The 12507-nt window shown below is 37.2% G+C and overlaps 3 pseudogenes; 1 reads left to right on the forward strand and 2 right to left on the reverse strand.

The window, feature by feature from the left end:
- Positions 1-651, reverse strand: LOC102468754 (peptidyl-prolyl cis-trans isomerase FKBP3 pseudogene; annotated as a pseudogene).
- Positions 652-3036: 2385 nt separating this feature from the next.
- On the reverse strand, positions 3037-3641 carry LOC102469172 (PEST proteolytic signal-containing nuclear protein pseudogene; annotated as a pseudogene).
- Positions 3642-6537: 2896 nt separating this feature from the next.
- Positions 6538-8114, forward strand: LOC102469603 (tRNA (guanine(10)-N2)-methyltransferase homolog pseudogene; annotated as a pseudogene).
- Positions 8115-12507: the final 4393 nt, after the last annotated feature.

A 12507-nucleotide genomic window follows, 5' to 3' on the forward strand; every position in this document is an offset into this window, starting at 1 on the left:
TCAATCAATATCCACTAATTCTACTTCAGAAAAAGTTTTGCATTTGGTGGAATTTTGGCATCAGGCTGTCCTTTCTTTTCATAAGCCCATTCTGGTTTAATCTCCATTCGAGGCTTTTCTCCTTTACTCATAGTCGAAAGTGCTTCATCTCATCCTCTGATAACTTTGCCTACTCCAGCCTTAAAACTTAAAGGCTTGGCACTTTTTTTCTTCTTTGAACTTGTTTGAATATTAGTATCAAAAACAGTCCCGTCTTGTAGTGTTCCTGTATAGCAGCAATGAACAACATCTCCCTTTTTGGGAAAATTGGTTTTATCTCCTTTTTTAAGAATAGATTTTGTGTATTTTGGTGGACCCTCACCCTGAGTCTCTTCAGATTTGGTTTCTTTGGGTTTATCTTCATTAAGCTTCACGTTTTTCACTTGCTCAGATACTTATACTTTCAGTACCCTTGAAATGCTTGCTTTCAAAAAGATGGTTATATGCTGTAACCAAATGATCCTTGTTAACTGTCTTGGTGACATTTTTAATGTTTCTTAGTAATTTCTGTTCTGCAAGAAATGAATCTGAACCGTGTTCCTGCAGAAACTTAATGTCCTTCTTGGGCAACTGCTCCCTGCGCAGTTGCTCATTGGTCCCACTGGCCACCATCTTCCCTGTGACCATACTTTTAAAGATGCATATAACTGTCACATTAAAAGGAAAATTCAAGGAGCAGCCGTTAGCGTAATGGCTATGTCGTTGAACTCCCATGTAGCCGACCGCGGTTTGAGTCCTGGACCCGGTGGCTTATACTCACGCTGGGCCCGTGTGCGTGCATGCCCAAGATCCCGAGAGGAGAATGGAGGAGAAGGCATTGCGGTATGGCCATCCTCCCTGGGGTGTGATTTCTCACTTTCTATCTCTCTGTCCCTCTCTGTCTTTCTGCCAAGCACATGTGCTCTGTAGCAAAAACCTCTCCCCCCCAAAAAAAGGAAAATTAATATATACAATAGAAAAATACAAAAACAAACCCTACAATACACAAATCTAACAAGTATATGTGGTAAGAGATACCATAAAGTATGTTTGAAGATGTATTTTCTTTCCATTTTCAGTACCTAAAGTGTGCTTTTGAGAGGCCACTGGTTAATACATATATATGTAAAATAAGGCATGTAAGTGTACTAATAAATCCTGTAGTAAATTCAGTTCAAATTGGATTAAACAAGTTAGTGAATTAAAATACTTATACGAAGTTACAGAAAGTACATCTTGTTTCCATCTTCATACAGTGTTAAATTTTCTTTTTGGTATTTATATCTTTTAAAAATCAAAAATAGTCAAACGCTCAAACAATATATATGCACATGGAAATTTTTGCTGGTGGTTGGTATTTTAAAAGAAACTATGATTTGCCTCAAGTAGTGATGGAAATGCTTATAGGAAGTACCTAATAAACCAAACCAAGAGAAGCACATTCAAAATTCAGTAGCTAATGGTTGTTCTTTGAAGACTAATGAAAGTAGGCAAGACCCATTAAGTTGAAAAGGGCTATTTCAAATATTCAGTTTACATGAATATTTATTTTTTAAAAAAGAGCCCAGCTTCTAATCCATCCATCTAGTATATGATGACTAGAAACAAAACAAGTGCCCATAAGGAAAAAAAAAACTGTATTTTATCTAAATTTACTTTGTCAATAGTCCAGTAATATTTTCCTCCTAATACAATACTCCCTATCTCTCTATAAGGCTGTTTCTGGGCCCCAGGCAGTTTAGGTTGTGAGGGAGTTAAGAGAGAGTAACTGCTTGCAGTTTTAAATAGACAATACCATTTTGCTTCCCACTCAATGTGACAAAAAATATGCAATTCTTAACAAGGTACCATTTCTGATTAATTATCTGTAACCTTTGGAAACTAATCACATGAAACTACAAAATTAGTAATGTCTTGAAATCTGCATATAAAACAAATTACCTCCAATTTCAAACTCTCATTTATTAGTGTACCACTCAATCTTAAAAAGAAAATGAAAAAGACCATAAAGTATGTTTGAAGATGTATTTTCTTTCCATTTTCAGTACCTAAAGTGTGCTTTTGAGAGGCCACTGGTTAATACATATATATGTAAAATAAGGCATGTAAGTGTACTAATAAATCCTGTAGTAAATTCAGTTCAAATTGGATTTCACAAGTTAGTGAATTAAAATACTTATACGAAGTTACAGAAAGTACATCTTGTTTCCATCTTCATACAGTGTTAAATTTTCTTTTTGGTATTTATATCTTTTAAAAATCAAAAATAGTCAAACGCTCAAACAATATATATGCACATGGAAATTTTTGCTGGTGGTTGGTATTTTAAAAGAAACTATGATTTGCCTCAAGTAGTGATGGAAATGCTTATAGGAAGTACCTAATAAACCAAACCAAGAGAAGCACATTCAAAATTCAGTAGCTAATGGTTGTTCTTTGAAGACTAATGAAAGTAGGCAAGACCCATTAAGTTGAAAAGGGCTATTTCAAATATTCAGTTTACATGAAAATTTTATTTATTTTTTAAAAAAGAGCTAAGCTTCTAATCCATCCATCTAGTATATGATGACTAGAAACAAAACAAGTGCCCATAAGGAAAAAAAAAACTGTATTTTATCTAAATTTACTTTGTCAATAGTCCAGTAATAATTTCCTCCTAATACAATACTCCCTATCTCTCTATAAGGCTGTTTCTGGGCCCCAGGCAGTTTAGGTTGTGAGGGAGTTAAGAGAGAGTAACTGCTTGCAGTTTTAAATAGACAATACCATTTTGCTTCCCACTCAATGTGACAAAAAATATGCAATTCTTAACAAGGTACCATTTCTGATTAATTATCTGTAACCTTTGGAAACTAATCACATGAAACTACAAAATTAGTAATGTCTTGAAATCTGCATATAAAACAAATTACCTCCAATTTCAAACTCTCATTTATTAGTGTACCACTCAATCTTAAAAAGAAAATGAAAAAGAAAAAAAAGTGGCTCCAAAGATAGTCTTAGACCATTCTTTAAAAAAGAGGAAACTGTTCTTTTTAACTTTACACCCACCCCACACCCCAATTTCAAAACACATTATTTAATTGTCTTGGTCATGGACATTTGCAAGATGAGATTTTATATTTCGCTCCCATAGCTTCTGGTTATCAGAAAACCTATGCTTTCCTTTATTGAAGGAGTTTGGTACAGCTGACATTGGTGTATCCCTTCCTATATTCTTCATCCTCATCTTTGCTTCTGGAGATATTTCCTCTGGTTCACTGTCTTTATCTTCATTATAGTCACTGCTACTGTAAGGGTTTTTGGAGCAAGGGTTGGAATACTTTCTTTAGGCTTACTTGATCCAAGTTTGATGGATATGGCTGATGCTTCTGACTACCTATGGCAAATGTAGACGTGGAGATCTTCGTAGGCTTGGTTGGGAGGTCTACAGCTTCTTCTTCAGCTGATCGCTTCTCAGCGCTGCGACTGGAAGTTTCCCTTCCATTACTGGAAAAAATAGTCCTAGTTTTCACAGATTTTTCTGCCTCTTCTTCAGGTTTTGGTGAAGTCTAAGCAGCTCCTGCAGCTCCAACTTGCTATTGCTTTTCAGGCTTCTTCTTTCACACCTTCCTGTCTGTCATTTTCCAGGTCAAAGCCTTCCTTGCAGCCATACTAAGTGGTGGTTGTGCTTTCTTTTCCTCTCTCTCTCTCTTTCTCCCTTTAGCAAGTGCAGGAACCCTCTGGCAATTAAAAAATCTTTTAAAAAACATACTTTTCTTCAGCATAGTCAATAGTGCTGGTGACATGAAAAGAATGGACAGCGAAATTAACCAATAGCTGGGTTCATTCAGGTCTGGGAGTAATAAAACTGTACTGACAAGAAAACAATTGAAGTCATAATTAGAGTAGCTTGGCTGGAAGAGGGAGAAAAACTTTTCTTCCTAAAGCATAGTCTTGTGCTTCATAACACTTCAGTTAATGATGGACTGCACATATGAAGGTGGTCCCTTAACATTATAATGGAGCTTAAAATTTCATGTAGCCTAGGGACCAGCAGGTGGCATAATGGTAACATTGCTAGACTTTCACTAGTTTACCCTGGTTCGAGTGCCTGACCTGATGGCTTAAAACTCACACTGGGCGCATGTGCATGCCCAATATCCTGAGAGGAGAATAGGGGAGAAGGGTTTGCCACGTGGCCATCCTCCCTGGGGGGTGATTTCTTGCTTTCAGTCTCTGTCTCTCTGGTGAGCGTTCATGCCCTATAGCAAGAATTTTTCTTAATTGTCATGACAATTTCCAGTCCTGCAAGCTCAGTTCATGGCCAGTGTCTTATACAAGTGTACCATTTTTAATCTTTTATACCTTTTTCCCCCTGTACCCTTTCTATGTTAGATATGTTTATAAACACAAATGCCATTGTGTTATCATTGACTGCAGTATTCAGTACAATAACATGCTTTATAGGAGTGCAGCCTATGACATATAACCTATGTATGTAGTTGGCCATACCATCTAGGTTTTGTTAGTACACTCTATGATGTTTGCACAATGATGAAACCATCTAATGACGCATTTCTCACAATGTATTCCTGTTATTATGCAATAGATGACTGTACTGCTTTCATCATATCTTTCAAGGGTGTTGCAGGGGAAAAAATGTGTATAGAATCATCTAGCCCCAAATTACTGGCTTTACAGGAGAGAAAACAGAACCAGAGAATATAAGTGGCTTTAGATTTGTTCAAAGTGCGTTAAAATAGTGGACATAAGTTTCTTAACTCACAATTAAAGCACTCGAAACTTCAGTACACTATCACATCATGTCACTACCCCAATTTAGATATGATATTCTCAAACCACGAGTCACATTTTTCAGTGATCAGTATGATCTCAATTCCCCCTTTTAAGGCATGTCGCAATGCAAAATAATGGAGAAAGAACTGTCTTATCTGTAAAAAGAAAACAAGAATCTATCCCGGTGCTAGACAATTATGAGAAGTTGATTCTGGATATTCAAATAATCAAAAGCAAATAAAGTCACCCAAGAAAGTAATGTGTAGGCAATATCTTCCTTCTTATTTACTTCTGAGAAATGTTTACTTCCACCTATTTGTTTTGTTTTCTTTTTTTTTCCCCTTTCTTCTTCTTTTTCTTTCTTTCTTTTATTTTTTTAGAGAGGCTTTTGCTATAGGAAACGCGCACTTGCTGGAGCGACAGAGACAGAAAGTAAGAAATCACCTCCAAGAGAGAATGGCTACACTGCAATTCCTTTTCCTCCAGTCTCTTGGGATTTTGGGCACACATGCACATGTGCCCAGCATGATGTTTAAGCTGCTGGGTCCGGGACTTGAATCATGGTTGGTTACACGGGTTTCCAGCGATTTAACCATTACACCATCTGCTGGTCCCAATTTCATGTATTTATTTTTCTTTTTTTAGAGGGGTTTTTGCTGTAGGGTGTGTGTGCTTGCTGGAGACACAAAGACAGAAACTGAGAAATCACCTTCCAGGGTGGATGGCCCCATGGCAATCCCTTCTCCACCAGTCTCCTTTTGGGCACACAGGCCCATGCATCCACACATGTACCCAGCATGAATTTCAAGCCACCAGTTTGAGACTTGAACTGGGATTGACTATGCGGGAATCCAGCGATGTAACCATTATGTCATCTGCTGGTCCCACCACTTCCATGTATTTCTTTACAATAACAAATATCTTGAGAAAACAGAAATTGTTAGCTGAAATGAGACATAGCTTATTTTTCTTTATAGTATTCTTATATTGTAGGACATTTTGTCATAACCCTAAGTATAATACCCATCTTCAGCATACTGTGACCAGGGTTACTGTTCAGTTCTCAAATGGAGACTTAAGTTTATTTTACCAGCATCAAGACATATATAGAGAGGCCCGCAGGTGGTATGGTGGTTAGGGGTGCTGGAAATCCCACATGACCAACCATGGTTTGAGTCCCAGACCTGATGGCTTGCTTTCTCACTTTCTCTCTCTCTCTCTTTCTCTTTCTGTCCCTCTCTGGTCATTTAAAAAATAAATAAAGTTAAAGAAAATAATTCTCTAAAAAAAAAAAACATATATAGAGGCAGACATCATCTAAATCTGTATCACCAGCCAACATGTAGTCTCAGCAGTGGGTTATCTCTGTTGTTAGCTTAGCCTTATCATAGCCTAGTACACCAAGGTGACCTTGGCCTGAGAAGTTGAAAAAATGTTATAGCTGATGTTGTAATTCTCACTCCCACTGACACAAGCTTTCTTCAACTCTGGAGTATGCAGTACTTTACACTCTAAACGTTTAACAATACAGTCTATTTCAAAGGCACACATCACAAAATGTTCCCAAGACATAAATGAGGGCAACACTCTGCACTTTTGAGCAGAGGCTACTCCACAGAAATTGAAGGCTCAGCCATCTCCGCAGAGATAGCTCTGTTGTGGGAAAAGGGAGTGGGACCCCCGTGAAGGTCGCGCAGGTGAACTGTGGACCGCCTCAATGGCGCTGCCATGCACCTGAACAGGTATCTATTGCTCATGGCTCAGAAGCACCTAGCGTTCTGCCTGCCGGAAATAAAATCATTGCTTTCACTTTTTGGAAGTCAGTTCACCAGCCGTCAGGGTACTTACAGCAAGTCTCCATTTTGGATGCTAAGCATTCCCTCTGATCATATTGCAAGAAACTTAATGAAACAGACAGTATGTATCAAGTCTATGTGAACTATGGGGTCATGGAATCTCCTGAGGAGCCGTACAGTTCTCTTACAAATTACCCAGTGGGGGACCAGCAATGGCTATGCCACTGGACTCCCATGTAGTCAATGGCAGTTCAAGTTCTGGACCCAGTGATTTAAACTCACGCCAGGCATGTGTGCATGCATGCCCAAGATCCCGAGAGGAGAATGGAGGAGAAGGGATTGCAGTATGGCCGTACTCCCTGGGGGGTGATTTCTCACTTTCTTTCTCTCTGTTGCTCTGGTGAGCGCACGCACCCTGTGGCAAAATCCTCTCCCCCCCAAAAAATTACCCAGTGGAGAAGATGGTTCCATTTCTGCATTCAGAATCTATGTATAAAATAAAGATTCACACATTTAATAAAACACTGACACAAGAAGAAAAAGTCAAATGAATAATACAATTTAATTCCTGCAGTTTGAAGGAAAAGTGAATTTAAAGGAGCCACAACATATATTCTCTATTTTGGAAGATTATACTTTGGACCTAAATTGTACCACTGAGAATCCACATAATATTTATTTTGGTGGATGGATTGCAGATGGACAGAGAGAGCTTACTGAGTCATACAGTGTCAAAAGGAGACACTTTATTGGAAATATGAGCATGGATGCTGGTTTATTGTTCATCATCGCCAACCATAGAAAAGTGAAAGAAAATGATACTGTGTTTGATCTGTTTGTTGGAACAAGTGGCCTCCTGATAGCATCTGCTCATTTTGGTGCATATGTTTACGGGGCAGACATAGACTACAACACAGTTCATGGCTTGGGAAAGACCAGTAGGAAAAACCAGAAATGGAGAAGACTAGATGAAAACATTAGGGCAAATCTTCACCCGTATGGTTTAGAGAAGTATTACCTTGCTGTCCTGGTTTCGGATGCATCTAAGCCTTCCTGGTAGAAGGGCACATATTTTGATGCAATCATTACTGATCCTCCATATAGTATCAGAGAGTTTACAAGAAGAACAAATTCTCAGAAGGAAATGCCAAAGGGGGTAGAAAAATGTCCAGAAAACCACGTTCCTGTTTCCTTGAGTTATCATCTGAGTGATATGTTTTTTGACCTGTTAGGTATTGGTTACCAGTATATACACCAGAATACAGTGAGGAGATGGTACCCTGGCACTCATGCCTGAAACTCATTAGCAACGGTGAAGGAATTTGAGAGAAGGTGAAGGAATTTTAGAGTCAAGACCAGTATTTACATCTGCTAAGTGAATATTTTCTGCCATACCAAGGTCATAATTCCTTCTGTGAGAAATATTTTAGCAGGGTAACAAAAAGAATTGCCAAAGAAAAAAATATTCAGTTGGGAAAAAAATTAGACTTTGATGATGAAGAAAGTATAAGGGTTTTATAGACAAGACATACGAATGTGAACTTTCATGTCTGATCCAGAAAACATGTACAATTAAAAAGTTTTTTACATTAAAAATGCTGTAAATTGAGCATTGTTTAAAAATTATCTTTGTTTTGTAGACTTATTTTTGTTTAATGTATTATAAGATTTTTTGAACTGATTGTTTAATTTAAATTTGTACTTTCAAATATAAGTGGGGTTTTACTCAAAACAGTTATATTTTGTACAATTGATTCATAAAGGTATGTAATATTGTTGACTTTTGAAGCTCTCTGCCAGATATGCTTTGGGAAATCAATAGTGGATAAGAAATTATTCATTCGGTAGATAGTTTTAATCTTTTTTAAAACTATAATTGATTTACATCACCACTAATAAACTTTTATTTATTTATTTTTAAATGAAGGTTCATGTGACCTAGTATTTGGGTCATTTAGCATTGTTAATAGAATCATTATTTATCAAATAATTAATAATTTAAGAGCTGAACATGGTTGGTACACTGTCCATTATTCATACGGAACATGCTACCAGTAAGAATACCTTAGCTTTGACTAAGTTAGGGGTAGTGTTTAGAAATATGAATTCTGGGATTGTGGTATTCTTTTGAGCTATACTTACTGTGCTCTGGCCTGCAAAGGAAAGAAAGTAACCTTTATGGTAAGACATTAGCTTTGTCTCAAGGGAAAAACTATTCCTGATATCAATCATACAGGAAAATGTAAAAGTAGAATTGAGGTGGATAAAGGACATAACTCATTCTTTCCTTGTTTAAATTTTAATTGCATTTCTAGCCTATAAGTGCTCAAGATGCTATCTGTCTGGCATGTGAAAAATGCTCTAGAGCTAGGAAAGAAGAAAATAAGTACCACTTTTGAAAACAGAAGTGCAGAAAGATTAAACTGTCCCAAGTCACAAAGCTCATAAAATATCAGAATTGGGAATAGAATCCACACTGATCAGATCTACAGGTTGCATTTTTTTACCTAGATGTCATCATTCCTTTTAGTATAGCAATCTATTCTGTGACATGCAGGTTTTCTGGCTCAATGACACTATTTGTGTTTATCTTTTGTTACTGTAGGGTCTTAAATAAAGTCTTGCTTTGTTCTGACAAGCCAAGTAGAATCCCATTACCTGCATGGTGGTGGCAGCACTAATTGGGAGAGATTCCAAGGGAAAAGAGAGATCTCAGAAGGACTTCTAAGAAATTCTTCCATTTCTGTAGAAGTCCTAAGGAATGATTATTTTACTTACAGTATTTCTGTTTCTCCAGTCAGTGCCCTGAGAATTCTCCCATGTGAAAACCAGTATCTATGTACAAAATAAATATATCTGATACATTAATTCATAATAAGATTTTCATGAGTGAACCTCATATCATTCTAAAAGAAGGTTAAAGATGGGGGTGGGGAGCAATGCCTAACTTAAATGAATGGGAGTCTATGGGTGAGGCTATCCCGTGCATAGGAATCACCACTAATCCAATGGAAAGGAAGCCTTTGAATGATCTAGACAAAATTTGGGACTAAAAATGCTTTCAGATTAGTAGAATGAACTTCAAAGTGGTCATCAGTGAACACCAAAAGTGACTTGTCCATTCAACAAAAGTTATTAACCAGAAACACATGACATGGGATGCCTTTTGATAGTTGATAGTTGATGTTGATAGTTCAATAATGTTACATTATTGTTGATTAAAATAATCATACTAAGAAGCGGGGGTTATTGTATATTAACCTGGATAGAAGTCACTAGTTCTGTGCAATAGGGATTTGTATTTGTTCCTATCAAAGTAATTACTAATGTCCCCAAATGAAGACTTAGATCCTTAAATTTCCCTGAATAGTGTAGAATTCTACTTTCCTTGAAAGTAATTTGCAGTAGTAGTTTATAATATGGCATACATATCACAATTACTGTGATGGCTTTTTAGAATGTAAGTCAGTGCAATAATTTATTTCAATATCCATAATGATTCTAATGCACTCCTCCCAACTGAAAATCAGCGCTTTATCACAGAATATCACATACATTCTCTATTTTATCATGATTATCAGGAACCTACTCCATTCCACATACTACTCGGCACTGTGGAGACCAAACTGAATAAGAAAAAACATCCACCATTGAGGAACTCACAAGACTAGGAATAGAAGAAAGACAAAAAGAGGTTAATAACAATAGAGTATTAGCAGTTTGCATCAAATCCTAAGGGATCTCAGAGTTTAGAATGATAAATTTTACATTGAGGGAACAAAGAAACTTCATAGAAGATATAAATTTCAGTCAGTTAAGGCAAAAGAGAGAAGTTACATATATAAAGGCAGTGATTAATGACAGAACATGACATATTTAGGGCAGAGGGAGAGTTTAATATAGCTGAAACCAAGAGCACAGAGATGTGTGGAAAGATGAGATGAAAGCTGGGACTATATTATAAAGAACCTTGTACAGAATCCTAAGCATCTCAGAATTTTTCCTTTAGGTTGGCGTTTCCTTGGCCAGCCAAGAGTAATTACAGAGAATCTGAAAATTCAAATGCACACGCAGTATTTTAAATAAAGTACTAAAGTCATAATAGAGGTTTTCAAGAAGTAGAGTGAGATAAATAGATTTAGAATAAAAAAAATAATGTGGAGAGCAAACAGGAGTGTAAAGAAGTAGGAAGCAGGAGAAATACATAGAAGGCAATTTTAACAGTGTAGCTGAAAAATGATTGTTAGGTGAAAGTAAAAGGTGATACAAAGTATGGGAAGTGACTCTTTTAACATATATGACATACTAAAGGGTCTATATTCTATCCTTGAAGTATTGGGGAGTGAGTGAAAGATTTTCCCTGTTTGTGTAATTGAAAAAGAGGAGGGAGATGGGTAGAGAGAGATTTGTTTTGAAAAAAAAACAAAGAAAATTCACCACCATTAATCCTCTGAGCCTGCCAGGGAGCAGGGAGAAGCAGCAGAGAGCAGGACAAACCGAGGCAGGAAGCCACCTCAGACCCTTTTTTGCCTTGCAATTGCCTCAGGTACATCCTGGACAATCCCCTCCTACATCCCTTTGCTGCCTTAATCCCCTGAGCCTGTGCTATAGAGCAGAAAGCAGCAGCAGTGAGTGAGACAAACTGAGGCAGGCAGACTGACTCAGACCTCTCCCTGCCTTCTGTCAACCCAGGAGTATTTTGGGATTGCATAGTTTACTCAACCACACTGTGAGACTCCTACTCTGTCCACTAATTGAATCTCTCCAGCACAGCCCCAGGTGCAGCTGGGCTCGAGAGACTGGGAAAGGAACCAACACCTAAACCTGGCTATATACATCCTTCCCTGATTGGAGGACAAGGCCCTTTTCCAAGAACATTTCTGAGAAATAGAGCTCTTCTTCCCCCCTGAGACTATAGAATCAACATGAGAAAAATAGAAAGGAGTGTATAATCCATCAGATGACTAGAAACCTGCACAGAGGCACAAGAAATATGGGAAAACAAGGAAATATCTCTTCCTCAAGGGAACAGAACAAATCTTCTTCAACCATAGATAGCAAAAAAGAATTTACAGGAATGTAAGAAGTAGAATTCAGAATATCCATGGTGACAGAGATGAGGAAGTCTGACAGAATTTGAAGGAAGAGATAGACACCATAAAAGGGAACCAATGAGATGAGGACAGTAATACAGGAAACCAAGACATCCCTTAAAAGTATTAATAGCAGATTTGACCACACAGAAGACAGAAGCTCTGATCTGGAAAACTAAACCACTGACTTAGATAAAAATCACCAAAAAGAATGAAAAAATTATAATAAAAAAATGAGGGCAACCTACAGGAAATACAAGACACTATTAAGTGCCCAAATATCTGAATAATAGGTATTCCAGAAGGTGAAGAATCACATAAGTGCATAGAAGATCTATTCCATGAAATTCTTGCAGAAAACATCCCAAATCTAGAAATATTTAGACATCCAGTCCCAAGAAATTCAAAGGACCCCAAATAAAATCAACATAAGAAGATATTCTCCAAATCACATCATAGCCAGATTGGTAAAAATCACTAAGATAAGATACTAAAAATGGCGAGAAAGAAATGTTAAATCAGTTACAGAGGTTATCCTACTAAGCTATTATCAGACCTCTCAACAAAACCAATACAGGCAAGGAAAGAATGAGAAGACATATTCAAAACACTAAAAGAAAAACAATTTCAACCAATAATACTATATCTGGCAAGATTATCTATAAAATGTGAAGAAAAAAATAAAATCATTCTCAAACAAAAAAATTTTTTTTTTGGAGAGGATTTTTGCTACAGGATGCATGTGCTTGCCAGAAAGACAGAGAGAGACAGAGAGGCAGAAAGCGAGAAATCACCCCCAGGGGGGAAGGCCATGCCGCAGT

Source organism: Tupaia chinensis, unplaced genomic scaffold, assembly GCF_000334495.1.
Source record: "Tupaia chinensis unplaced genomic scaffold, TupChi_1.0 Scaffold148768_1, whole genome shotgun sequence".
NCBI classification, from domain to species: domain Eukaryota; kingdom Metazoa; phylum Chordata; class Mammalia; order Scandentia; family Tupaiidae; genus Tupaia; species Tupaia belangeri.